The following is a 26,545-nucleotide window of genomic DNA, read 5'->3' as shown; positions in this document are numbered from 1 at the left end:
AATATATTTTGGCAAGAATGCCACAATGCCGAGGTTGTCCTTCTCAGTGCATCATATCAGGAGGCACATGATATTATCGTGTCCTAATATTGTTGATGTTAACTCTGATCACTTGAATAAGACATTGTCTGCCACATTTCTCCACTTCAAAGTTACCATTTTTAAAATCAGTATTTTGTTGAGAGATACTTGGAGATTACGCAAATATCTTGTTTCTCGTAATTGTATCCACTAATTTTAGCAGACTTGTCTGCAACAATTATGTGGTATTTGCCAAGAAATGAGAATCTATTTCCACTATTCTTTCTGTATTTATTGATTAGAATTCTACTGTATGGAAAAGCTTTCCTTTGTCCCACTTTTCTTATTTATCCAATTATTTATTTATATTAGTGTGGATTCATGTGTATTTGGTTTAATTAATCTGAATAATCTATTGCCATCATTATTTATTCCCTTGTTCAATTTATCTCAGTTTGGGTCACTGAGAGCCACTTCTAGTTAGCTCCTATGTTCTTTGGCATGTCTCAATCATTAGTTGAGACTTCCTTATTTTCTTAACAACAACAGATGTCTCAGACCCATTTTGTTCTTTCTGCCGCATGCACCTAGAATCAGGCATTGATCCAAGGAGCTCTGTATCCTTTTAAAGAAGAAAAAAGTGAATCCAAGATTTGAATGCTAGATGTGCTGATTGCTATTAAAATGTTATTGCTTCTAGTCTTAGTGGTTAAAATTAAGAAATATACACACATTCGGCCGGGCGCTATGGCTCACACCTGTAATCCCAGCACTTTGGAAGGCTGAGATGGGCGGATTATGAGGTCAGAAGATCAAGACCATCCTGGCTAACACGGTGAAACCCCATCTCTATTAAAAATACAAAAAAATTAGCTGGGTGTGGTGGCAGGTGCCTGTAGTCCCAGCTACTTGGGAGACTGAGGCAGGACAATGGCATGAATCCAGGAGGCAGAGCTTGCAGTGAGCCGAGATCGGGCCACTGCACTCCAAGATGGGCGACAGAGAAAGACTCCATCTCAAAAAACAAAACAAACAAACAAAAAATATATATATATATACACATTCACACACAAACTTGTGCGTCTAGGTCTATTTATATATCTACACATTCTTTTCAATTTCTATCTAACGTAGAAAAAAAGTAAACTTAAGTATATATTGATAGTTTTGATTCTGATTGAACACCATAAGTGTTATTCTAGTCTCCACTCCCCCTCATTTCTAAATTCTTTTTCTAAAACGGAATCACTTAGTTTTGTTTTAGTTAATATACTTAATATAATTATTTGCTTTTTATTTTTTTTTTTAAATTTCAACTTTTAGATTTGAGGATATATGTGAGGGTTTGTTACAGAGTATACTGCATGATGCTGAGGTTTGGGTATGACTGAACCCATCATCCAGGTAGTGAGCATAGAACCCAAGAGGTATTTTCTATGGCACTTTACACATTCTAGAAAACTGGTTGTTAATTAGCACAAGCACCTATAATAGTGCCTGATATATTTAGTACTCAAAATATATGCTAAATTAAAAACAAATGTATAAATTAATGGTTGAATATCATAATAATTACTCAAAATGTAACATAGTTCCAAAGGAGAAAACTTTTTTCTAAAAAGGCTCTCTCAATTGCTCTTTCTGATTTACTATTTTTCCCAATCTGTAGTTGCTTCATTATTGTTTGGAATTTTGTTTGGAAAGTTGTCAATAAACAAAAAATATGGATCGTATCACAGCTCTTTCATTGCTTTCATTTCTTGAGATATATGAATGTATGTGATATCTTTGATGTCCTGTATTTTATCTTTATTGCTTTTTGTTACTTAAGAACATCTAGAAAAGAAGATAAATATTAATCATGTCAGAAATTATCAAAGGTTGATTACAATAAAAATTTCTCTAATGTGATAACCACTCAAAAACTTCCTTCTTCATCAAAACACAGTATTTTTTAAAAAATAGAGTGCTGCATTTTTATTTCACAGAAAATAATCAAATGATAGCCAGAATATTATGAACTAGAGTCACATAGGATATTCTAATAATACTGCTTGTGAAAGAAGTATTGAGGAGGTCTCAGGACCAAAGAATATTTGTTTAATAGTGTCAGAATTCATTTTAACACCATAAAAAGGATATGTATTTGTTCAATTTTCACTCACTGCACAAAGAATTAGATAAAAGAAGATTTTCAGTAATAGCATTCATTTTGAGTCTTACCAATCCTTTCAGTTTTGGTATAACAAAAATGCTATTAGCTTTTACTCTGTTGTGTTGAATTTTGATGATTTCTGACAGTCTTCACTGAGATGCTCAAAGAGATGAGACTTGCCAGTCGAATAACTTAAGATCTCATTAAATTTACCAGCAACATAAAAGCTATTTCTGCCTCTTAACTTTTTGATGTGTTTCCTTTTTCTAATCCTCTTCTCAGGACCTATTTAAAAGACAATAAAAATTTTGTTTTTGTGTGTTGAAAGATTTCTCCATTATCAAGAGAGTAGTCCTTAACTTTAGAATGACTGCATATATAGATATGAAAAATAAGGAAACAATTATTAAGAAAACTAATCAAATTTTTTACTAACATTTAGTAATTTTAACAAAATTATTGTGCATTGTATTTTGTAGCATTTATGCAGAGGATATACTAACCTGTTTAAATTTTTAGACAAAAATAGTAGAAAATAGAACATCATCATTTTCAGGAGCAAGGAAGTAACCTGTGAAAAAGTGAATGCCTTTCTTCAAATAATATGCTAATGAAAGGCTGAGATATTAATGTCTAAATATTATAAAACTTTCATTTTAATATAATGTTTTACTTTATATTTATATTGTATTGTATAACAAAGAAATGTGAGTCTTGTTACACCTGAGAACTTGAACTGGCAATCTACATATTGTTGTTGAAACAATTTTAAGTTAAACATACAATGAGAGGGAAAAATGATTCTGTTGCCTCAATTTTAGAAGGAATATTTTGAAGAACTAATTTTCCATATAATAGCTTGTTATGATCTTGCCTTTTAGCCTCCCTGGATAAAGAAATGCATACTTATAATAATTGAAGGAAGACAATTTTCCTCGTTTTCTCCAAATTAGAAATATATTAGGCTATTAAATACATAATTCAAAATATACAGAATAAAGGTATTATGGAACCTAAGAATTATATAAAGAATTATATACATAAAGTAATGAATACATATACAAATAGTATAAAAATACTAAAAATAGTGTTTGCTTATTGATTAATTACTATGGGTATTATATAACTCTTAGTTTCTACATTGCTTTTCTATTCTTAGTTATTATAATAGGTATATTATAATTACTAATACGTATAAACTACTTATAGTTTATATGAATGTGTTATATGTACATGTATATTATAATAACTAATACCTATAAACTATTTACAATTATACGTATTATAATAACTAATAAATATAAGCTACTTATTGTCAAAACTGTTTTTAACTATTAAAAGATAAAGCATACAGATATGTTTTCTTTACTAGGTATTCCCAGAAGCACTCATAAAACTCCAGGTTTTCATATAGCAGTGATTACAGACTTGCTATTTTTATTATTCCCATTTTATAGATTAAGAGCACAAGACCCATATTAGTGTTATTTAGCCATGTCATAGAGCCAATTCCCAGATATTTTTTCCACTTGTTTTGTCATGAAGAATGAGAAGTAGAATCAGCATCAAGTTTGTGCTAAACAAGTACAATAATAAGAAGCACAGCAAATGCTGACTAGACTGTAAGAATATTTTTGCTTTTAGGCCACCCGAAAAAGATAAGATATATGAGGTGATCAAAGTGAATAATTATATAAACAAGAGGAATTAGAATATGAATAAGCCAGGAAAAATAGGAATAGGCCAAGAAAACACACACCCATTTCTTATTTAAACCTAAAGGGAGACAAATTCATTCAATCTATACATATTTATTTTGCTACCTCAATAGAGATAAATATCTTCTCTAAGAAAAATCCCACTTTACTTAATATGTATCACATTTACCTAATAAATAACATGTTACTAAAACAGAGAGCAACCAGTGTTTTACTCTTTCTTTTTTTCAGAGATTTTTTGCTCTTGTTGCCCAAGTTGGAGTGCAACGGCATGATCCCGACTCACTGCAACCTCCACCTCCCAGGTTCAAGCAATTCTCCTGCCTCAGCCTGCCAAGCAGCTGGGCTTACAGGCATGCACCAACATGACTGGCTAATTTTTGTGTTTTTTTTTTAGTGGACACGGGATTTCACCATGTCGGTCAGGCTAGTCTCGAACACCTGACCTCAAGTGATCCACCCGCCTCGGCCTCCCAAAGTGCTGGGATTATAGGCATGAGCCTTTGAGCCTGGCCTCATTTATTTTCATATAAAATATAGGGTCAAGTATGTTGAGATATTAGTTACGTTATGTTTTTCTCAGTATTGCCTGAGAGTTGGATTATTTTATCATTGTAGAGAATAGCTTCTAGATTATGAGAATATTAAATAAAATAAACTGGAGAGACTCTCAGCAGCAAACTATGGTATGTAAGTACATATGTAAATATGTATCTATCTATCTATTTATCTATCTAATCTATCCTATCTATCTATCTATCATCTATCTATCCATCTATCTATCTATCTCCTTTTCTTTCATTTATGTCTGGATCTGTACCAAACACCAGGCAGAGGAGTTAGGAGAAGTAACTGAAAAACCCATGGGTGACATCACCAACTAAAACAGGTGACAAATAATCAGCATGAAACCCAGAATACAAGAGTAATTGTCCTAATCATTGGCAGCATAGGGCCAGTACCAGCTGGAGTTAATGGCAAAGATAAAATGAAGATAAAAGGAAGTATTGTAAGATCTTAATATCAATAAACTACAACAAGAAATCATCAATAATGCTCACTCGCAAAAGAAAAATACTTACCCTGAAGAAAAACAATTGGAACAAAATCAAAATTAATCAGAGAATCAGATAATCTGAGACAAGTAAGATAATTTTTAGAAAATAATTTTTAGAAAAAATAATTTGAAGGTACATAAAATCAAATAGAAGTGGTACAAACTATAGTAAGAGATATAGAGTATAAAAATAAGAGTAAAAAACAGAAATTGAGAGATTAAAAATATCTAAAAATTTTCTAAACATAAAACTTAGGCAAAGAATAGTAATACCCATGTAATGGTTATTTCTAAGAACAAAAATTAAAATAAAAAATAATATTAATTATTTGAGCATGAAGGTAAAAGGATAAGAAGTTTATATTGATAATAGACTTCTTGATAGCAACATTTTATACAGGATGATAATCAAGAAATGGTTTAATGATTATGAAACAGATAACACAGTAGCGAGATGAGATTTTATTCATCCAAACTATGTATCATGTCTAAGGAATGTAGAACTTCATGAATATTTATGATTTTAAAAAACATTGTTCCTGTGATGGCTTTTTTAGAAATGTCCTACCTACTGACAAGAAGACAAACATCATGTGAAGCTTCTGGATAAGGACTAAATATGTTTAATTTTATAATTAAGAACAAGTAATGGGGATTAAAGTGACAAAACATGATGCTATTAAGTGTGTTAAACATGAAGAAATAATGCAACTCAACAACAAACAGAAAAAAGGAGAAAAAGGAAAGTAGACGAATCTTAATGACTATCTCGGGAGTATCTAACTGCCATTTAAAAATATGGAATTAAAGTAAATAAATGTTAAGCAAAAAGAGAGAAGAAAGGAAAGAGAGTTTACTAGAGAACAGTATTACTACTCATTGAAGAAAACAATAGATAGTATTCAAACACACTAGAGGACTAGTATATTTTATTATAATATTATTATAAGATAATAATAAGAATAAACACAGAAACATTTATAAATACCAGATGAGTATATCCTGCACCTCTAATTAAAGTGTAAATACAGGGCAAGATTTTATATAAATTATTTATATAGCAAAAACTTGTACAACAGAACTTAACACCAGCATAACAGGTATATCAAAGACACAAATGGGCTTAACTCACCATTAAATGGCGTACTTTTAGATTGGCTAATGGAGCAGAATCCAATCTATTCTGTGTGCAAGAAACATATTGAACAAGGCAATTCAGAATGGTTTAATGTAAAAGGAAGAGCAAAGACAGATCTTGTATGATAGCAAGATCCTGAAATAGTTGTCAGAATTTTGCTATGAGACAAGATAGAATTTAAGACAAAATAAATTTAACAGGATAAGGAAGGGAAATTTATTCTACAGAAGGATTCATGCTTCATTCTACTTAAAAATAAAATATATATTAATAACATACACAAAATTACAATTTTCATAAAGCAGAAATAACAGAAGTTGAAAGAAGAAATAGACATTAAAACTGGAGATTTTAACATAGCTTATTAATTGGTAAGTCCTTGAAGAATGCAAATAAGCCTCACTTTTAGTAATTAAAAAAAATTAACACAAATAGTGACAAAGACTCTCTCCTTCATCAAACTTTAGTCAGATTTTTGAGCTCTCCTCTCAACTAGATCTTCACCTAGGCCCCTTGCCTAGTCTCCATAGCTCACTTTTAACAAGAATCCTTAAGTCCATATAGAGAGAATCTTGATATCTGATCACCCTGAGCTGCCTTCAGCAAGAATCCTGTTAATTTGGTTTAGCAAGAGTTCCCCTACTTTTGACGTCTCCTCTTAATAATTTTCCATCCACTGACCCCTTCACACTGCTCTTTTGCTATAAATTTCCATGTGTGCTTGTATTTGGAATTGAGCTCATTTCTCTACTAAAGTCTCTTTTCCTGTGTTGCAATAATTTCTGAATAAAATCTTTCTTTACTGCTTTAATTACCCTCTGGCTCTGGTTCTCTTTGACATTACTCTTTGAAGAATCACTTTAGCGGAAAAGAATAAATGCAAGAAGACAAAGTCAGAGACTATTATCCAAATATAGAATGGAGATAATGATATCATACTGAATGGGCAAAAACTGGAAGCATTCCCTTTGAAAACTGGCACAAGACAGGGATGCCCTCTCTCACCACTCCTATTCAACATAACGTTGGAAGTTCTGGCCAGGGTAATTAGGCAGGGGAAGGAAATAAAGGGTATTCAATTAGGAAAAGAGGAAGTCAAATTGTCCCTGTTTGCAGACGACATGATTGTATATCTAGAAAACCCCATTGTCTCAGCCCAAAATCTCCTTAAGCTGATAAGCAACTTCAGCAAAGTCTCAGGATACAAAATCAATGTACAAAAATCACAACCATTCTTATACACCAATAACAGACAGACAGAGAGCCAAATCATGAGTGAACTCCCATTCACAATTGCTTCAAAGAGAATAAAATACCCAGGAATCCAACTTACAAGGGACGTGAAGGACCTCTTCAAGGAGAACTACAAACCACTGCTCAATGAAATAAAAGAGGATACAAACAAACGGAAGAACATTCCATGCTCATGGGTAGGAAGAATCAATATCGTGAAAATGGCCATACTGCCCAAGGTAATTTACACATTCAATGCCATCCCCATCAAGCTACTAATGACTTTCTTCACAGAATTGGAAAAAACTACTTTAAAGTTCATATGAAACCAAAAAAGAGCCCGCATTGCCAAGTCAATCCTAAGCCAAAAGAACAAAGCTGGAGGCATCACACTACCTGACTTCAAACTATACTACAAGGCTACAGTAACCAAAACAGCATGGTACTGGTACCAAAACAGACATATAGATCAATGGAACAGAACAGAGCCTTCAGAAATAACGCCACATATCTACAACTATCTGATCTTTGACAAACCTGAGAAAAACAAGCATTGGAGAAAGGATTCCCTATTTAATAAATGGTGCTGGGAAATCTAGCCATATGTAGAAAGCTGAAACTGGATCTCTTCCTTACACCTTATACAAAAATTAAATCAAGATGGATTAAAGACTTAAACGTTAGACCTAAAACCATAAAAACCCTAGAAGAAAACCTAGGCATTACCATTCAGGACATAGGCGTGGGCAAGGACTTCATGTGTAAAACACCAAAAGCAATGGCAACAAAATCCAAAATTGACAAATGGGATCTAATTAAACTAAAGAGCTTCTGCACAGCAAAAGAAACTACCATCAGAGTGAACAGGCAACCTACAGAATGGGAGAAAATTTTCACAACCTACTCATCTGTCAAAGGGCTAATATCCAGAATCTACAGTGAACTCAAACAAATTTACAAGAAAAAAACAAACAACCCCATCAAAAAGTGGGCAAAGGATATGAACAGACACTTCTCAAAAGAAGACATTTATGCAGCCAAAAAACACATGAAAAAATGCTCACCATCACTGGCCATCAGAGAAATGCAAATCAAAACCACAATGAGATACCATCTCACACCAGTTAGAATGGCAATCATTAAAAAGTCAGGAAACAACAGGTGCTGGAGAGGATGTGGAGAAATAGGGACACTTTTACACTGCTGGTGGGACTGTAAACTAGTTCAACCATTGTGGAAGTCAGTGTGGCGATTCCTCAGGGATCTAGAACTAGAAATACCATTTGACCCAGCCATCCCATTACTGGGTATATACCCAAAGAACTATAAATCATGCTGCTATGAAGACACATGCACACGTATGTTTATTGCAGCACTATTCACAATAGCAAAGACTTGGAACCAACCCAAATGTCCAACAATGATAGACTGGATTAAGAAAATGTGGCACATATACACCATGGAATACTATGCAGCCATAAAAAATGATGAGTTCATGTCCTTTGTAGGGAAGTGGATGAAATTGTAAATCATCATTCTCAGTAAACTATCGCAAGAACAAAAAACCAAACACTGCATATTCTCACTCAGAGGTGGGAATTGAACAATGAGAACACATGGACACAGGAAGGGGAACATCACACTCTGGGGACTGTTGTGGGGTGGGGGGAGGGGGGAGGGATAGCTTTAGGAGATATACCTAATGCTAATTGATGAGTTAATGGGTGCAGCACACCAGCATGGCACATGTATACATATGTAACTAACCTGTACATTGTGCACATGTACCCTAAAACTTAAAGTATAATAATAATAAAAAAAGGGAATGGAGATAATGATGACGGTGATGTCTTGGATAGTGACTGCAATGGACTGCATGGCTGTTGCCACCCTGTCTCTGAAACTTATAGGTGGAAATCCTAACCCTTAATATGATGGTATTAGGAGGTGGGATTTTCAGGAGGTGGTTACATCATGAGGTTGGAGCCCTTCTAAATGGAACTAGTTCCCCTATATAATAGACCCAAGAGAGTTCTCTCACTCTCTGACATGTGAGGATACAAGAAGAAAATGGTAGTCTGCAACTTAGAAGAGAGATATCACTGAAACCTGGTCACTCTGGTACCATGGTCTCAGACTTCTAGCCTTTAGAACTGTGAAAAAATTGATTTTTGTTATTTCTAAGCCACCTAGTCTATAGGTCTTTGTGATAGCAGTCAGAATTGACTAAAACAGTAATAGTAGCAATGGCAATGGAAAGAGTGAATGCATTTGATATATACTTTGAAGAAAGAAATAACAGGACTATCAGTCATGTGGACGTTTGGCATGAGAGAAATGCAAGATGGTAATTAAACAAATTTGTGTCTAAGTCTGAAGGTTGAAGAATAGTCAAAGGTAAAAGTAAAGCTATGGGAGTTACCGACACTTATAAGCCTTTTAAAGGAATTATTTATTTTTATTGTTAAATCACAAGGAAGGGTTGAAACAGACAATATAAATTAATGCCAAATGAGCTGAAAAAAAATGTGTTGCAATTGAGTTGGGAATAAAAAGCTGAGGTGGCAAGAAGAAAAGCAAGGTTGGCATATTTTTAAAGAACTCTATAATGAATAATGTTTTGAAGAGGAAGAAATTTTCAACAATTTGAAATGCTGCTGAGACTTTGGGAAATGTGAATGGTGCCCATGTAGAAGTTATTGACAGTCATTGAAACAACACTCCCTTTAGCATTATGTATAAGAAACTAGATTAGAATGAAACAAATGGATTCTTCATTCCAGAATTGTGGAGAAATAGAAAATCTAAAAACATATTGGAAACACAAGAAATGCAACATGAACTATAATAACCATCCATTTCAATAAAATTAGAGGATTTCAGGTTCAGGCCATGATAAAGTAGCACAAACTCACACCCTGAAGTTGGCTATAAAAGCTGGGCAAAATATGTTAGACAACTGTTGGAAGACACCAGAGAACAATCAATGTATACAGAGCTTGAGTGGGATTATTATTAAAAAGAAATAATTATAGACTATAAATTACATTCACTCAGATGTTTTTCCTCTAATAACATTTCCCAAATACTGATGTGAAGAAAGAAAGCATACACAGAAAGTGAAATTTTACTGTGTTGAGGTGACAGAGATTAGAGTTCAGAGTATCTAGTGTGTATGGAGCTCACGAGACAAATTTCCAAGAAGGAGGTAACCACAGAGAGAGAGCCTGAATATCTGCATACAAATGCCCCTTAAGTGTGGCCAGTATCAAAGATATGTATGCACAAGGTGAGACGTCAAGAAGCCTAGCAGAAATCAATAAATGGGAGGTTGGAGTGCTGAGTTTAGATTTCAGTTAGTGGTTTAGAGAAGAAAGAGGCTGTGGTTCAAACACTGGTAATTATAGAGGATGAGATGGGAGTGAGAAACTGTATGGCTAAATGTGGTCATTCTTCAGGTTTTAGCTTTTATGCAGGGTGCTATATGCTGGTTGCTTCCAACACTGTAAAAGTTATTATTTAATTACCTACATATAAAAGATGACCATGAATAGGCATAAGATGAAAGTATGTCATTAATCAAAATGATGGTTAATTCAATTCTCTATAATTGAGATTCAATTAAAAAGAATATTATTCATCACATTCACAGAGTAAATGAGAAAAATCACATAATTTCAGTAGATGCAGATACATAAGATCTGTATCCTAACAGATATTGATACAAAGAAGTATTTGATAAAATTCATCATTAATTTACTGTATATATATATGCTCTTATTAAACTATGATTTAAAAGGCACTTCATTAAGTTGATAAAGTGTATCTTTTGAAATCCTATAAACAATATCTTATGACATAATAATGTGGGAATGTTAGAAGGCTTGCTTTTAAACCTGGGAACAAGAAGAGATTCTCTGTTATTTTCCTATGCTGCTGTAACAAATTGCCACAAAATGGGTAGCTTAAAGCAACACAGACTTTTTCTCTTATAGTTCTGAAGGCCAAAAATTCATAATCAGTATCAGTGGTCTAAAACCAAGGTGTGATCAGCACCCTATTTTTTCCAGAGAACTCAGGGAAGACTAATTCTAGAAATTATCCCAGAAACGCAGCTTCTAGAACTACATTTCTTGTCTCAAAGGCCCCTTCTTCTATCTTCAAAGATAGCAGCATATAATTTTCAAATATTTCTCCACTTCCATGATCACATAACCTAGATTCTATGTCAAATCTCCCTCTCCATCACTCTTATAAGGACACTTAAGATTGCATTTAGAGCCCACCAAGATAATTCATGATAATCTTCCATCACAAAATTCTTCACTTATTCACATCTGCAAGTCTCTTTGCCATAAAGGTTACATTTACAGGTACTAAGGATTAAGACCTGACATCTCTTGAGGCCATTATTCAGCCTAACACAGATGTCCTCTCTTGCTGCTTGTTTTACACATTGTACTTTTCTTAATACTTTTGAGAAAGTTTGCTCTAAAGAAGAAAAAAAGTAGTTCTATATTTGTGAGACGTAGACTGAGGAGAATGACTATTTTTCTAATGTGATATATAAAAGCACATTTATGTGACAATAGCAATAATAGAGAAGATAAATGAAAGTTATGCAGAAGGGAGAAGATTTGACAATAGCAAGCATGAAAGTCCTGCAGGAGAAAAGTTTGGATGGGATACTGAATAAAATTGTAATATTACTTTTTGATGCATACGTTCACACCATTTTTTCACAATGCTTCCTAGATTTCTCTGTATTTCTTTCCCATCTATATATATATATACGCATATTTATATACATATATATACACATATATATACACACATATATATACACACACATATATATACACACATATATACACACATATATATACACATATATATACACATATATACACACACATATATATACACACATATATATACACACACACATATATATATACACACACACATATATATATATACACACATTTTGACTGAAAATGATTGACTGGGATGAAAGAAAATGAGAAAGAAAAACGGAACAAGGAATTCTCAATTATATAAATAGAATATTATAATTAGTAAACCATGAATAAAAGAAGGCATATGGGCTGGGCGCGGTGGCTCACGCCTCTAATCCCAGCACTTTGGGAGGCCGAGGTGGGCGGTTATGAAGTCAGGAGATCGAGACCATTCTGGCTAACAGGGTGAAACCCCGTCTCTACTAAAAATAGGAAAAATTAGTCAGGCGTGGTGATGGGCACCTGTAGTGCCAGCTAGTCTGGAGGAGGCTGAGGCAGGAGAATGGCATGAACCCAGGAGGCAGAGCTTGCAGTGAGCTGAGATCGCGCCACTGCACTCCAGCCTGGGCGATAGAGCGAGAATTCCATCTCAGAAAAAAGAAAAAAAAAAAAAAGGAATACTTGATAAAAAAGGTATCCATATATCAGATAAGAAGATGTAAAATTTATGTGCTATCTACTTCTGGAATTTCCACCATAAGGGAATAATAATGATGTAGGGGTTCACTTAAAGGACAGAACTCGTACTTGGTTACTTATGTACACAATCTCTGCCTTACTCGCTTTTGGTGGATCGTATTGTGTCATTTCAATGTGGCCATTATTGTCTTTTATGAACATATACAACAAAGTAATATACCTTTACATAATGTCTACATCTCTACTGTAATTTAAACTTTAATGGCTCAAAAATGCTAAATTACAAAATAGAGGAAGATGTGTGTTAAATGCAGATTAATATAATTTAAATAATATTATATATGATAAGGGTTTGTAAAACTTAACCATTAAGATGGATAGATGAGAAAGATAGAAACCTAGAATACAATACTAGAAAATCTAGAAACATAGTAGAGATGAGTTCAATAATTCGATTCTATATAAGAGGTCATCAAACTACAAAGCACAGAGCTAATCAGGCCACTGATACATTTTGGTAAACAAAGTTTTATTAGAATAAAGTGACATCCTTTTATTTTACATATTGTTTATGGCTACTTATGCACTACGATGGCAAATATTGGTACTCGTGACAGAGATCACATGGCATGTACATTCTAAAATACTTAATAGTTGGCCCTTCACGAAAGGTTTTGAGAGCTACTGCTCTAGGAAATCTCAGGTTCAATGTCAGTTATGAATCAGCGTTGCTTAGCATAGCCATGTTTGAAATCCTTTCCAATGACAATAATTGTTACTGCCTCTAGACAGAAGAGTCCAATTATTTTAAGGTTTCATTATTAGGAATGGTTCATTTAATTAAGCCATAGTTGTTACTTCAAGTATAATTAATTAGTGAAGCTATATTGCTTTTATGGGATATAATTAATAGGAAAATAGGTTACTGCTCTGTGGCATAGTTATAATTTAAATGCTGTGGCTTTATAGAATTTAAAGGTAGGGTCTGTTTATTATGAATTATGCCTCCCATCATCTAGCTCATGTGAGGTAGTTCTGGAATAGCACATTATTTATGTTTGCTGATAATTTATTTTAGATATAATGGTTGGTTAGGAAGGAGTTCATGGTGAAGAAGGTAGATGTCACAAAAACATGCCTGAAATGGTGATGGAGAAGACGAATCCGTGTATTTATTCGTTTAATAAATTATGTTGTCATTCAAGCAAATACAAATAGTCTTTACTCTTAACATTCATATAAAATATCTGTTGTATAATTAATCGTGTGCTTCTGAATAAAATGGATGAAAGCATAGTTTGCATTATAAGCATTAATTCATTAAAATTTACCCTGAACATTGTTATTTGGTTTTATCAGCAAGAAATATAGCACTTGGAATGGTTTACTAAATACATGTGAAGAACTCTAGATCATAAAGAACCTAAAATACAGAATTTTCAGCATTATTATAATCTATTTAATTACACATTCAGGTTTATTTGTTACTGAAACTTAGTAACTTGATTTTGGGAGTTTTATATCGCTTCTGTGTCTTGTTTGTTTGCACAAGTTTGTTTATGGTGAAGTGCAAAGTATTTTAGTAAAAGGGATTTGAGCCACAGATGACAAGTAATTACAGGAACATATAACATAAACTACACTTGGACTTTAAAGCAGGTTTAGATTATATTACTTTGGTTATTATTCTTTGTTTTCAAAAGGGAATGATGGGTTATAGGTATATGCCCAAATATTTAGGCAAAACACGACAAAAGAAGGGTGAAGAGACCTTTTATCTAATGGCCAAAGTAGAAGGTAGCACTCATAAAATATACTGTTTTGTGTAATAAGTGAATGGAATCTTTACACAATTTTTTGCTAGGGTTAATTGTTTAGGAAACTTTTCTAATTGGCAACTACTTCATAGAAAAACTTGATCCAGACCTATATGTGGAACTTCCCTTTATATTAACTTGCTGAAATTATTAAAGTTAAAAGCTTGTTTTTCCAGGTTGATACTCTCAAGACCTACAAAGACCAGCACATTGAAGCAATCAGTTGATTACCGTCGTGATGCCTGCGTATGTTTATTTCATGTCAGACACACCTGAGGTCTGTAATTGAATACATAAAGAGTGCAACCATGGAAGAAACAAGGTTGGCTTCTGGTGTTCCTATGGCAGCATCGACACAGCTTCAAGTGCACCATGAGCATGAGCACTGCCAAGAAAATATATTGGCTCTCAACTCTCAGAATACTGCCGTATCTAGAACTTTTGGCCTGGCCAACCACTGGGCAGTAAGAGACAGTAACAAATCACAGCAGATACTGTTTCCTTAGAGCAATTAAATTACATCAGAAAAACTAAGCTGAGTGATAACAAAACAATTTCTAAATGTCAGGAGCCTGTATCAATTCATTCATAAGTTGCTCATTTCACGTCCTTGGTGTTGCTTATGATTCTACTCATGGGTCATTGTCACCTTTATACCAGGATCTAGAGGACAAAGCAGCCACTCCAGAACATTGAAAGTTACTGTAGTCAAGGAAAAAAAGAATGTTGTGAGGCACGCTCTGAATTTTTGCCTCTAGAAGGAAACAGACACTTTAGTCTACTAACATTTCAATAAGCAAAAGGAAATCACATTCCATAACTGAATTAAACAGGGCAGTGAGCTATATCCTACCATGTGTATGAAGAAGCCAAAAAATATGTAAGCAATCCTAATGTTTATCACCTTAAATTTATCCATGCATGCTACTGTGGTCACTTTCACTGTAAAAGCAGTCATTGCAGAATCATCACTAGTATCTCAGTGTATTAGTCAGGGCAATTAATATTAGTTTCTGAACCAAACTGCAAATATCTGTGACTTAACACAATTTTTTTTCTTCTCATTCATATAATAATTCAGTAGAGGATTAACTTTCTGAAATTCCTTAAAGGTTTTCACTGAATCCTCTGCATTTAATATAAAGAGGAGTATGAGAAGCATTGCGTGAGGTATCTTATAGCTCAGTCTAAAAGTGGGAAATATAACTTCTACCTACATTTCATTCACCAGTGAAATGGTCTCATCCTATCTGCAATTGAGGCTGAAAAATACAGCATTTCCTTGTGGTCCAAAGAAGGAAATAATGTTATCTCACCAATCTCTGTCAAGGTCAGTCCTTCTGATGCCAAAATACCTGCTTTAATCTTCCTCCCATTATAAAACACACCGACTTCTCTCAAAATGAAAAATGCAGAGTTCTTTCAAGGTCTGGCATCCAGCTCAAAATGTAGTATCTCTGGCCACTCATAATTCTCCCAGTGAAGTCCAAATAAGGTCCTCATTTCTCAGTAAAATTTAAACTTAAAAGAATAAATATGTGTCCTGTGTACAAATATGCAACGGTGAAGTGGGAACAAGGTGGCAGCAATAAATACATCTCTATCACCACAGTCATTTGTTCTTGACTATTTGCAAATCATTTCAGGAAGACATGGTGAAACATCCTACACTGTGAGTGGCAGAACCCCATGTGCACTGCAATCTCATTTCCTACCCTCCGGAGGAGTATATAAACTTTTCCTACGTAAATAGTGGCCACATTTTTGTATCGATACATTGTAAGTTCTAAGATGTGTGTGTTTTTTTAAGAGGAATTAAAATAGAAAAGCATATACCTAAAAGATGTTCCTCGGGATATATCTGCATATATTCTCCACTCTTGTCATTTTAAATAAAAATACAGTGGTCCGTCCCTTGATATCCTCAAGAGATTGGGTCCAGGACCCCAGAGGATACCAATTTCAGCACATATTCAAGTAATCCTGTGGAACCAGAGTATACAAAAAGTCAGTCCTCCATATCTGCGGGTTTTTCATCCTGTGGCTACTGTATTTTGATCCACATTTCAATGCAGATGCTGATTTTTTTAATTAAAAGAATCTCTATATAAGGGGATGCACACAGCTCAAGCTCATGTTGTTCGTCAACCGTACTTTTTTATTTCTGTCCAATATAATTTAAATAACATAATTCTGTGAACTGCATGTCATTAATTACATATACTAAGAGGTGGCATACCAGTGTGTTTAAATTCCAAGAAATGGTGGCTAGCAAATTTAATTCTCATCTCTGCTCTGCCACAGACAAGTTCTGAAGTCTTGAGCAAATCATGAGTATCTGTCTCTAGCTTACTCATCTTAAGGAGGAGCCAGTAAGTAGCAATTATCTTTCAGTGTTCTTATGAGGAGTAAATAACCTGTACACATCAATGCTTAGAACAGAGATTGCCATGTGGTATTATGTCCGGAGTTGGTTCCTGCCGGTGGGTTTGGTGGGTTCGTGGTCTTGCTGACTTCAAGAATGGAGTCACGGACCTTTGCCGTGTTACAGATCTTAAAGATCGCATGGACCCAACGAGTGAGCGGTAGCAAGGTTTATTGTGAAGAGCAAAAGGACAAAGCTTCCACAGCATGGAAGGGGACACCAGCAGGTTGCTGCTGCTGGCTGGGGTGGCCAGCTTTTATTCACGTATTGGCCCCTCCCATATTCCATTTTTGTCCTATCAGAGTGCCCTTTTTTTCAATCCTCCCTGCAACTGGCTACTTTTAGGATCCTGCTGATTGGTGCTTTTTACAGAGCGCTGATTGGTGTATTTTACAGAGCGCTGATTGGTGCATTTTACAATCCTCTTGCTAGACAAAAAGGTTCTCCAAGTCCCCACTCCACCTAGGAAGTCCAGCTGGCTTCACCTCTCAGTATGTTCTGAATAAATTGGGCTATTAAATATGTGATATAAATTAATCAAGCAGAGAAAAAGTTACTAGTGACAGGGAAAAGGAGAAAATATGTATTCAATATTATTTTGTAAACAATTTATAAATATGCTTCACCTATGAGTTTCTTCTCAGTACCTTAGAAACTATAACACCATGGAAAATTTTGGATAGTTTAGGGAAGTGCATTATTTGGTAATGTGAAAAATAAGATGGTCATGATAAAGCAACTTGGGAAAAAAGAAAGGGCATGAATCTTGAGAACACGTACTTTCTGAGAATTTTCATGTTTAGAAAAGAGCAAGCTAAAAATCTGGAAGCGTGTTTGTTCACAGGCAATTTTCAATTGGCCTCATGCATTTCTGTGCATCTTGCAAATAGAAAGGCACTAGCTTCACATTTATTACAGGTTTTCCTTTTTAAAGATCTTTATATAGTGGATAGCCCTGGAAGATCAAGATATTGTTTATTTATGGATGAGAGAACAGATTTGTTTATTTTCAAGTAAAATGAAGATAGTGTTTCCTCCACAGAAAACATCAGACAAGTGTGCTTACTGCTCATTTATTAAAGATTTAAGTTTCCTTTACTTGGAGTTCTTCATCTGTGACGCAAACTGTGTGTAGCATCAACTTGAACTCCTTGTCATCATCTCCAGTAAACTTGAGGGAAAACAGGAACCAGAGCAAAGATGAAGCTCGTGCAACTCTGTGCTGTGCTGCAAATAATGGAAGTCTTTCTGTCTCTGACCAAACAGTTATGTGTCTTCTGCCAGCATCCATAAAACTGAAGCAGGCTAACTTGTAAGCTCAGATCCTTCACAGTTCTTGACAATAGTCCCTTAAAACTGTCTGCAGATGCACATCCCTTGGAAAAATTTTGCATCCTTTTAAGAATAATTAATATCCTAGTTAATGACAACTATATGACAGGATAGATCACTTTAAGCTTCTACCCAGATTACTATAACTTTTAGGTAAATAATGTATATGCCACTTTTTCTAAGGTTATCTAGCCATTTTCGATGTAGAAAACAATATTGTGTAAGATAAGCTGAGAGTATTTTTCACTTCGTTTTTGTTTTGCAAAACAATTTTGTTGGTTTTGTTAATGCCCCAATCATCAGTACTGCTTGGTATAAGAGCAGAGTTTGAAGAATTATCATGTTGCAAATGTATTTTGCTCATTTATTTCAAATTAGTAGACAGAATTGAGAGGTGGAAAATTTTAGAAAAATCTTGGTTAATCATACTTGGAATTTGGTTATGTAATATCTCTTTCTCTTTTGGGGAATACAAAGGTTCATAAACTAGTGATAATCTTCACTCTTGGAACCATTAGATGCTATCATTATGTTAGCACAGAAGATAAATTTATAATGTTGCAGTGAGGTAAGGAAATAAAACATGTAAGTCTTTGAAAACAACACTATGAGAGACCTTGCAGGCTAAAAATTAGACACCAAAGCATTTTTTGTTACTTTTGGAGAATAAAAGAAGTGTGCCCCTCAATGTCTTGTGGGAGAAAATATATAGTTTGATACACTTGTCAATATCTCTAACTCAAAAATGATGAGTATAAGGAGTGACCCTTATTGTAGTCTTATATTTCTCTCCAACAATTAAGAGAGTTGGTGGGGATGTTTTTTCCATGAGTTCATCCCGGGCCCCAGGAGATTTTCATCTTGTATTCTCTTTATAATCCTATCTTAGTGTTTCATCCTCATGGCTAAGTTCAGCAATACTTCTGCATTCCAGACAGTAAAATGTGTAAGAAGAGATGTAAAAACAATCGGCTTTGTCTTTATGGAGATTAACTTAAATTTATGCTCATAATATAATTCATATTATACTTGATCAAAATTAATCACTGATAAGAGACTATAGAAGGTAATCTCCTGCTTGTGGTCATATGTACTTAGGATTCCATTACTAAACAAAATGAAAGAATGCATTATATGGACAGTTAGTGGTCTCTAGTACAAAGAAATTACCAGGTCATTTCCAATTCTCAATATTAAAAAAAAGTTTATTTCTTACTGCACTATCAAATTGGAAAGGTCAGTACAGGGGCATTCAATAATAGTAAAAATATGAATAACAATCATATGTATAACAACGGAATCATTTAAAAAGATGTATATTTAAAATGTGATTATTGCATTTTATTTCCCCTGGCAGAAAATAATAAACTGGAGAAAAATCACATTTTGTTACATGGATTTTTAAAATTTGTATCAATGAATGCTTTTTAAAGGTAAACTAATTGAGGCCTACCGAAGATAAATAAATCTTTAGTTATTTTGGTAAATATATTTTACAGTTTCATTCTTTTTCAACTTAAGTTAAATAATAGGTACTATATTCTCTCCTAATATAAATGTTTATGAGCATTGAAACTCCATCTGGAGAAAATAGAAACACTTTTAATTTAAATGACGTTTGAAGAAGGAAATGTATAAATGTATTCAAAACTGTAAGTGAAAATGGGAAGGTCCTATTAAAAAAAAAAGGATAAACAGTTTCCAATGACTTTTCTATAATATTAGCAAATTTATTATGATCTGTTATGAAAGACTGTTTTGCCTTCCTTGTTTCTACTGTCTCAACTCCCTAAGTACTAATTCAATTGAAAAGTAACTTCAGGTATGGGTCCATTTTAATGTCCCTCTACAAGATCTGCAGTGCCATTAATTACAATCATATAATCTTAGAGCCAAAAGGACCCTTAGAGATTATCTAATCCTATTCTATTAATGCATGATGAAATGGGCTTAGCAATCTAAGGTTACACAAATTCAAAAACACATAGAAAGTTTTCATAATCAAATTAAATTAAAAGTATAAAACAATGTCACTAATTTATGTATAAGAAAATATTAAATATCATTTTATATGAAGTGATTCTGATAATTTTAATGAGTTCATAACAATGCTTCTAAATATTTCAAAATTTTAGTTTATCATCCAAATATAATAATATACACTTTTATAAGTGAGTCTTCTACAGTGAAAATTACTAATTATAGGAAAGAGAAAATCATAGATAAATAGGGTTGTATCAAACTCTTAAAATGTACATGTGGAAATTTAAAAATATCCTCTTGACAAGGGGATGCTGATGTCATTCCATAACAGGATTGACATGTGTAATTAAAACAAACAACAAAAATTAAGAATATATAAATAATATTTAAATGCTTGAATTTGTTATTTATAATGAATATTGAAATTTATTTAGTGAGATAAAAGGTTAACAAATTCTTGAATATAATTATACTACTTTTATAATAAAATGCATCCAAGCTGAAATCTCACTTCTGTTGTCAACTGCTTTGATGGTTCTAGACTCATTTCCCTATTTTTGGTGAGTCATAAGATGGATGACACACATGCTCAATAGCAGGTTATTTTCATGGCTAAGGTTTATCATAGCAAAAACTACAGAGCAAAACCAGTTCTACTCATATTTTTAATGAATAATAAACTAATGATATCTTGTTATTCCTATGCTTTGTCTATCATACCTACACATAAATATAAGCACTGGTAAGTTCTGGTTCCAAACATAGCTTATATATGAATGCCATAATCATTCAACATGCATACATTAGCCTTGAATTTTGAAGATTAAAAAGTGTTTGTAAAACTACCTAGAAAAAATTTATTATGATTACAGCCACTATTAGGTTTCAAAAGGGTTCATCAGAAATCTCTGAGGTATATGATGGGGAAAGAATATTTTGACTACCACTTTAACAGGTCTGCTATTTAATAATATTAGTTTCTTTTTAATTGATGTTTCATGGACATCCAGAATACTAGCTATAAAATCATATATGCTGCATAATGCAAGCAAAACAAAAGCACCTGTAAATATTACAGAAGACTATACATGTATGTATATCATTGCCATAAAATACCTATATAAATATACGTATATACACACATAATTGTTTTCACAACCATGATATTATTACTTACAAAAGCATGCAAATTTAGAGAGATGGCTAAATAAGTTATGGCTTTTTCATAAATTGTAAGTCAATTCATAATAAAATATTATTGAGGATCAACTTTCATTTGTTCCCCAACAAATTATTGAACATCTACTATGTATATTCTAGGCCTGTTTGTAGGGACTGGGGAAAAAATAGTGAAAATAACATTCAGAATGTCTTGGCTTCACAGAGCTGTTGTTCCAGTGTTGGGAGAAAAACAGTAATTAATACCACAAAGTATCATGTGTTGTATGCCAGATGGTTTAAGTTCTATTCTAAAAAATGTGGCAAAGAAGGGGAATAGAGAGTTCTGGGCACAAGAAGTGCTGGATACTGAACAAGATGGTTGCTGAAAGCCTCACTGGGTGGTATCATCTGAATACAATGAATCGTTATGAGAGAATGAGCCAAGAGCATAATTGAGAGAACATATTTTCAGGGAGCAGAAATAGCAAATGAGGCCTTGGTGTATGAACGCACCCATGAGGTTCCACTAAGGATGCCAATGTGATACAGCAGAGAAGATGAGGTCACACTCCATGGGGAGATGGTCACATAAAGCTTCTTAGAAAATGGTAAGAACTTTTGTTTATTTAATTGGCAGCCATGAAGGGTTTTAAACAGAAAAGCAATCGCCTCTTTAAAGAATTAGCAGTAACAGTTTGACTGATCTGTGAAAATAGACCATAGCATAACAAAAGAGAAAACAGGGAAATTAGTGAGGAAACTATCGTGTAAACTATTCCTGAAGCTGTTGTAAACTATAAACTATGTAAATTATAAATTGAAATTGTTCTATGCAAACAAGATATATTTGAACCCTGTATATTAGAGGCAAAAGTCCATGATATTGGCAATGTTTTGGCCTGAACGATGGGAGGAACAGAGTTGGAATTACTCACCTGGGTTTAAATTTGGGAGGAGCAAATTTGGGATTAGAGGATAGGAAAGATCAATAGTTTTATTTTTAACAGGCTTAATTTTAAATAGACACTTAATCATATAATATATTTTAAATAAATTATTAATCATAAAATAATGTCAGGCTATATTTTAATACTCACCTATCAATTATAAATAAATAAAATGATAAGAAAATACATAAAAATGCAATAGTTGTTGTAATTAGACAGTGGAGTTACTTGTGATTTTAATGATGTAGGAATTATTCTGTTTTTTTAAATAATAAATCTTTATTAATTTTATAATTATCAAAGATGCTATAAAAAGAAATTTTTTTATTACTATGCTACTGATGTATTTCCATTGCATTGACTAACAAAATTAATACTAGAATTTTCAAAAGTATCCACAGTGGTTACTTTATTTGAACTGTTAATTCAGCTCTTTTTAAGTATGCCTTCTTGTTCCCTAATTGATATAATTCAGAGACTACACTTGGACACAATTTAATGAATAAGCAAATTAGGTCCAGTTATTCCAATATGAAATTCCTTTTAATTATGGGCTACTTTTGGAGATGTAGAATAATTTGAATGTTTAATTTGGTGACTCAGTATGACCTACTTCACATTGTTTTATGAGTGAGTGAAAAATATAAGTGCTAGGAAATGTGTACCAGAAATAATTTGTCATCTAATTACATTTCAGAACATTATACCTCCTCAAAACTTTGTTTCAGCATATATCTCATTTTAAAAATCTATGTTGTATATATGTTTACTTCTTTAAAATTTTTAAAATGTTTGTGGCATTCACATAAAATACAGAAGAGAATAGCAATAAGTGACATACATATACTTCAGGACCTGAACATTTATATGACTACATTTTTTTCTTTCCTTAAAAAGAATATATTCAAATACATCATGAGAAAAGTGTATAGCTTTATATTTAGGATAAACCTTTAATTCAAGTGCTGTTACTTGAATTAAGGATGCACAAGCCCCGGACTCTACTCCACAAACCCCACCTGCTCTTCTCACCACATAAATACCTAAGGAGAGGGATGTGTCTGAAGGAACCTTTCCCACAACAGCCTTTATTCAAAATGACGCACCTGCCACTTTCCTGATGCCTACTCTTGTACTCCAACTGCAGAGTGATTTATTACACACAGTTTGCTTATATGTTATATGATAGTGATTACATCAAGGATTTGAGTACTAGCTAACTGAATTGATATATTTGAAAGTACTTTATAAAACAGAAAGTGCTGAACAACCATTAAGTATACAGAATGATTTGGCAACAATCATATGTAGTACCATATTTTCTGAAATATCTATTTCTTAAAAAACAAGTTTCATTAAGTGTATTATTTGCTGAATAATCTCTCAAAGGTCATGTTTTCATATAGCTACTATTATTGCATTTTGAAATCAAACATTATTTTATTTGCCATTTCAGAGAAGCCCTTGGTAATCCAGCCCGCAAATGCAATTCATGCGCATGGCTCTAAAGAGAAATGGGCAAACAAAAAGAAGATTAACTACACATTCAATAATCATTTATTTATTTTCTTAGAGATATCTAAAGTAGCTCTCTCTTATCCTTATTTTAAGAAATGCTGACGTACAGAATTAGTGAGATTTTTGGTAATAATATTTTTTTTTGAGGCAGAGTCTTGCTCTGCCAACCAGGTTGAAGTGCAGTGGTGCAATCTCCACTCCCTGCAACCTCCACCTCCTGGGTTTAAGCGATTCTCCTGCCTCAGCCTCCTGAGTAGCTGACAGGTGCGCACCACCACGCCCTGGCTAATTTTTTGCATTTTTAGTAGAGATGGAGTTTCACCATGTTGGCCAGGCTGGTCTCACTCCTGACCTCAAGTGATCTGCCTGCCTCGGCCTCACAGAGTGCTGGGATTACAGGCATGAGCCACCGCGCCCACCCGGGTTATAAATTTGTTATTCCTCTTGTGGTTGTTTGGGATGTGCTTTTGTGTGTGTGTGCACATATACATATTATTGAATTTACTACGTTACTCCAAAGGCTTTTCTTTAACTATTTTGCTTGATGTATATTCAACAATGATAGTCTCAAACAAACAAAAAACAGAAACACATCTGATTTTTCACCAATACTGTTTATAGAATGAACCTGTATAGAGTCTGGGGCTATTCTGATGATAAATTGACTATAGGACTAGAAAAAACTATTTTGCCATTTTACAAACTCTCATTATGCACCTTATATAATAGTGCCAAGTTAATAAATTTGCTTCTATGTTTATAGTCTGCAACGGAAAAAACTTACGAGGTACTATTTTCCGGATGAAAGTGAAAGTGATGACAGATTTTATTTCTTCACTTAAATTATTAAGATATACCTTTATTATGTGAGCATAATCGATTTTATTGCAGGGAAGGCCCTTAATTCAGTAAAAAAGCCAGGATTGCTTCTTGAATATTAAAACATTTTCATCTTTTCAGTTTTGCTTTTCTTGATTATCTAGTTTTCTTTTTACTGAGTAATGTATATCATTTTTTAATTAAATATAATTTAAATAATATTTTACAATAATCTAAAATGCTTCTGAATACTTCGTCAATAACTTTTGGATGTTCAATAACATTAAGAACGATTACATTTTTCAAATATTATTTTTGCATTATTTATATGTTTGCATTTTTACAAGTGTTCTAATCGCATATTGCAAGGCCAAATCAGAATTTTTAAAGACTTTATTTTATTAACATTTAATTATAGCGACAATTAAGAAATAAAATAAAATGACATAAAATTTTAAATCATATGAATAAATTAAGCCTATATATTTAAATTACTTTACAATTTTAGCATTTTTCATAAATGTACAGAAATTTCATTTTGTGTCTGTTGTTATAATTATTACAATATTAAAATTATGTAATGGAAAAATAAATTGAGCATCAATTAAGACAGCATACATCTGTTGACAAAAGAAAGAGAAAGTATATTTGATTTCCTTGATTTTTTCCTCTCAAAATTGAGAAATAGTTTAATTTTATAAATCTATATCCATTTAAATTACTTGTCACCATTTTAGCCTAATTTTTTCATTTTCTAGATAGATTACTCTTCTTTTTTTTTTTTTTTTTAAAAGGTATCATTTATTCTGGTTACGGGTAAAAGACAACTTTAGATGTGCAAATATTTAGATATATAATCACAATTAGTATTTTTACTTCATGAAATCTTTAGGCGCAAACTTTGCTGTTCTAAACTAAAATTTGGATTCCAATTCAAAAGCTAAAGACTATCATAGTGTGATTATCCCAAATGAACTCTTTTACCTAACACTTACTGAAATTTCAAGATAAGTAGTATTGAGATTCTACAAGTCAGTAAGAGGTCTTCTCCCTGTGAACTTTTAGGTTTTAAGGGCACAAGGAATTTAATGGCTACTGGGCTAAAGAATGTAATAACCACTATTGTGCATATGATTTTAGTCATATAGGCAAAAAGCCTAGGAGTTACATTGTTTGGTCAGATGGCATAAGTACAATTAATTGCAATATAAATTGTCAGATTGTTTCAAAAAGCTCTACAATAAATTATTCTTCACCAGAAATATATGAGAGAACACTAGAAACAATAAGTCCTATAGTTATCTTTAAATGCTACCTATTTGATGGTTTTTCTGGTGACATTCCTGTGTTATTTTAATTTGTATTTTCTTTACCACCCATGAATCTTAACAGATTTTTCTATGAAAGTTCAGCACTTTGATTCATTCTTCTGTGGACTGACTGCCTGTGCCTATCCACTTCCCTGGCTCTCTTGCTTGGTGTGTGCATGTGGCTTAGTTTTAGCAAATAGAATATTTGCTGTCCCTGAGCCTTAGTCTTAAATCCTGATACAAGCACTTTTTCTTGTTATCTTACCTGTTTGTCTGACTTGGGTGATGATTCTTAGAGTAATTTTGGTTGCCAAATGTTAAAGTTAGTAGAACTACTATAAGCCTCTGAGTGGCTAAATGGTAGTTATTTCTGTGGCCTGAATACTCTTATGAGATATTCAGAGAGATTGAGAGGGAAGAATTATTTTTGAAGACATGGAATTTTTATTTTCTATTCCTTAGAACAGTTTAGT

The 26,545-nt window shown here is 33.2% G+C and overlaps 1 protein-coding gene across 1 annotated transcript in view; it reads left to right on the top strand.

Annotated features, from left to right (window-relative positions):
• The window catches only part of LOC112207695 (uncharacterized), a 145,374-nt gene that overhangs the window by 98,239 nt on the left and 20,590 nt on the right, over positions 1 to 26,545 (top strand). The window lies entirely within an intron of this gene.

This window comes from Pan troglodytes, chromosome 11 (genome assembly GCF_028858775.2).
Source record: "Pan troglodytes isolate AG18354 chromosome 11, NHGRI_mPanTro3-v2.0_pri, whole genome shotgun sequence".
In the NCBI taxonomy this organism is placed as follows: domain Eukaryota; kingdom Metazoa; phylum Chordata; class Mammalia; order Primates; family Hominidae; genus Pan; species Pan troglodytes.
Note: the sequence above shows the minus strand (reverse complement) of the source record. Positions and strands in the feature narration are given on the sequence as shown.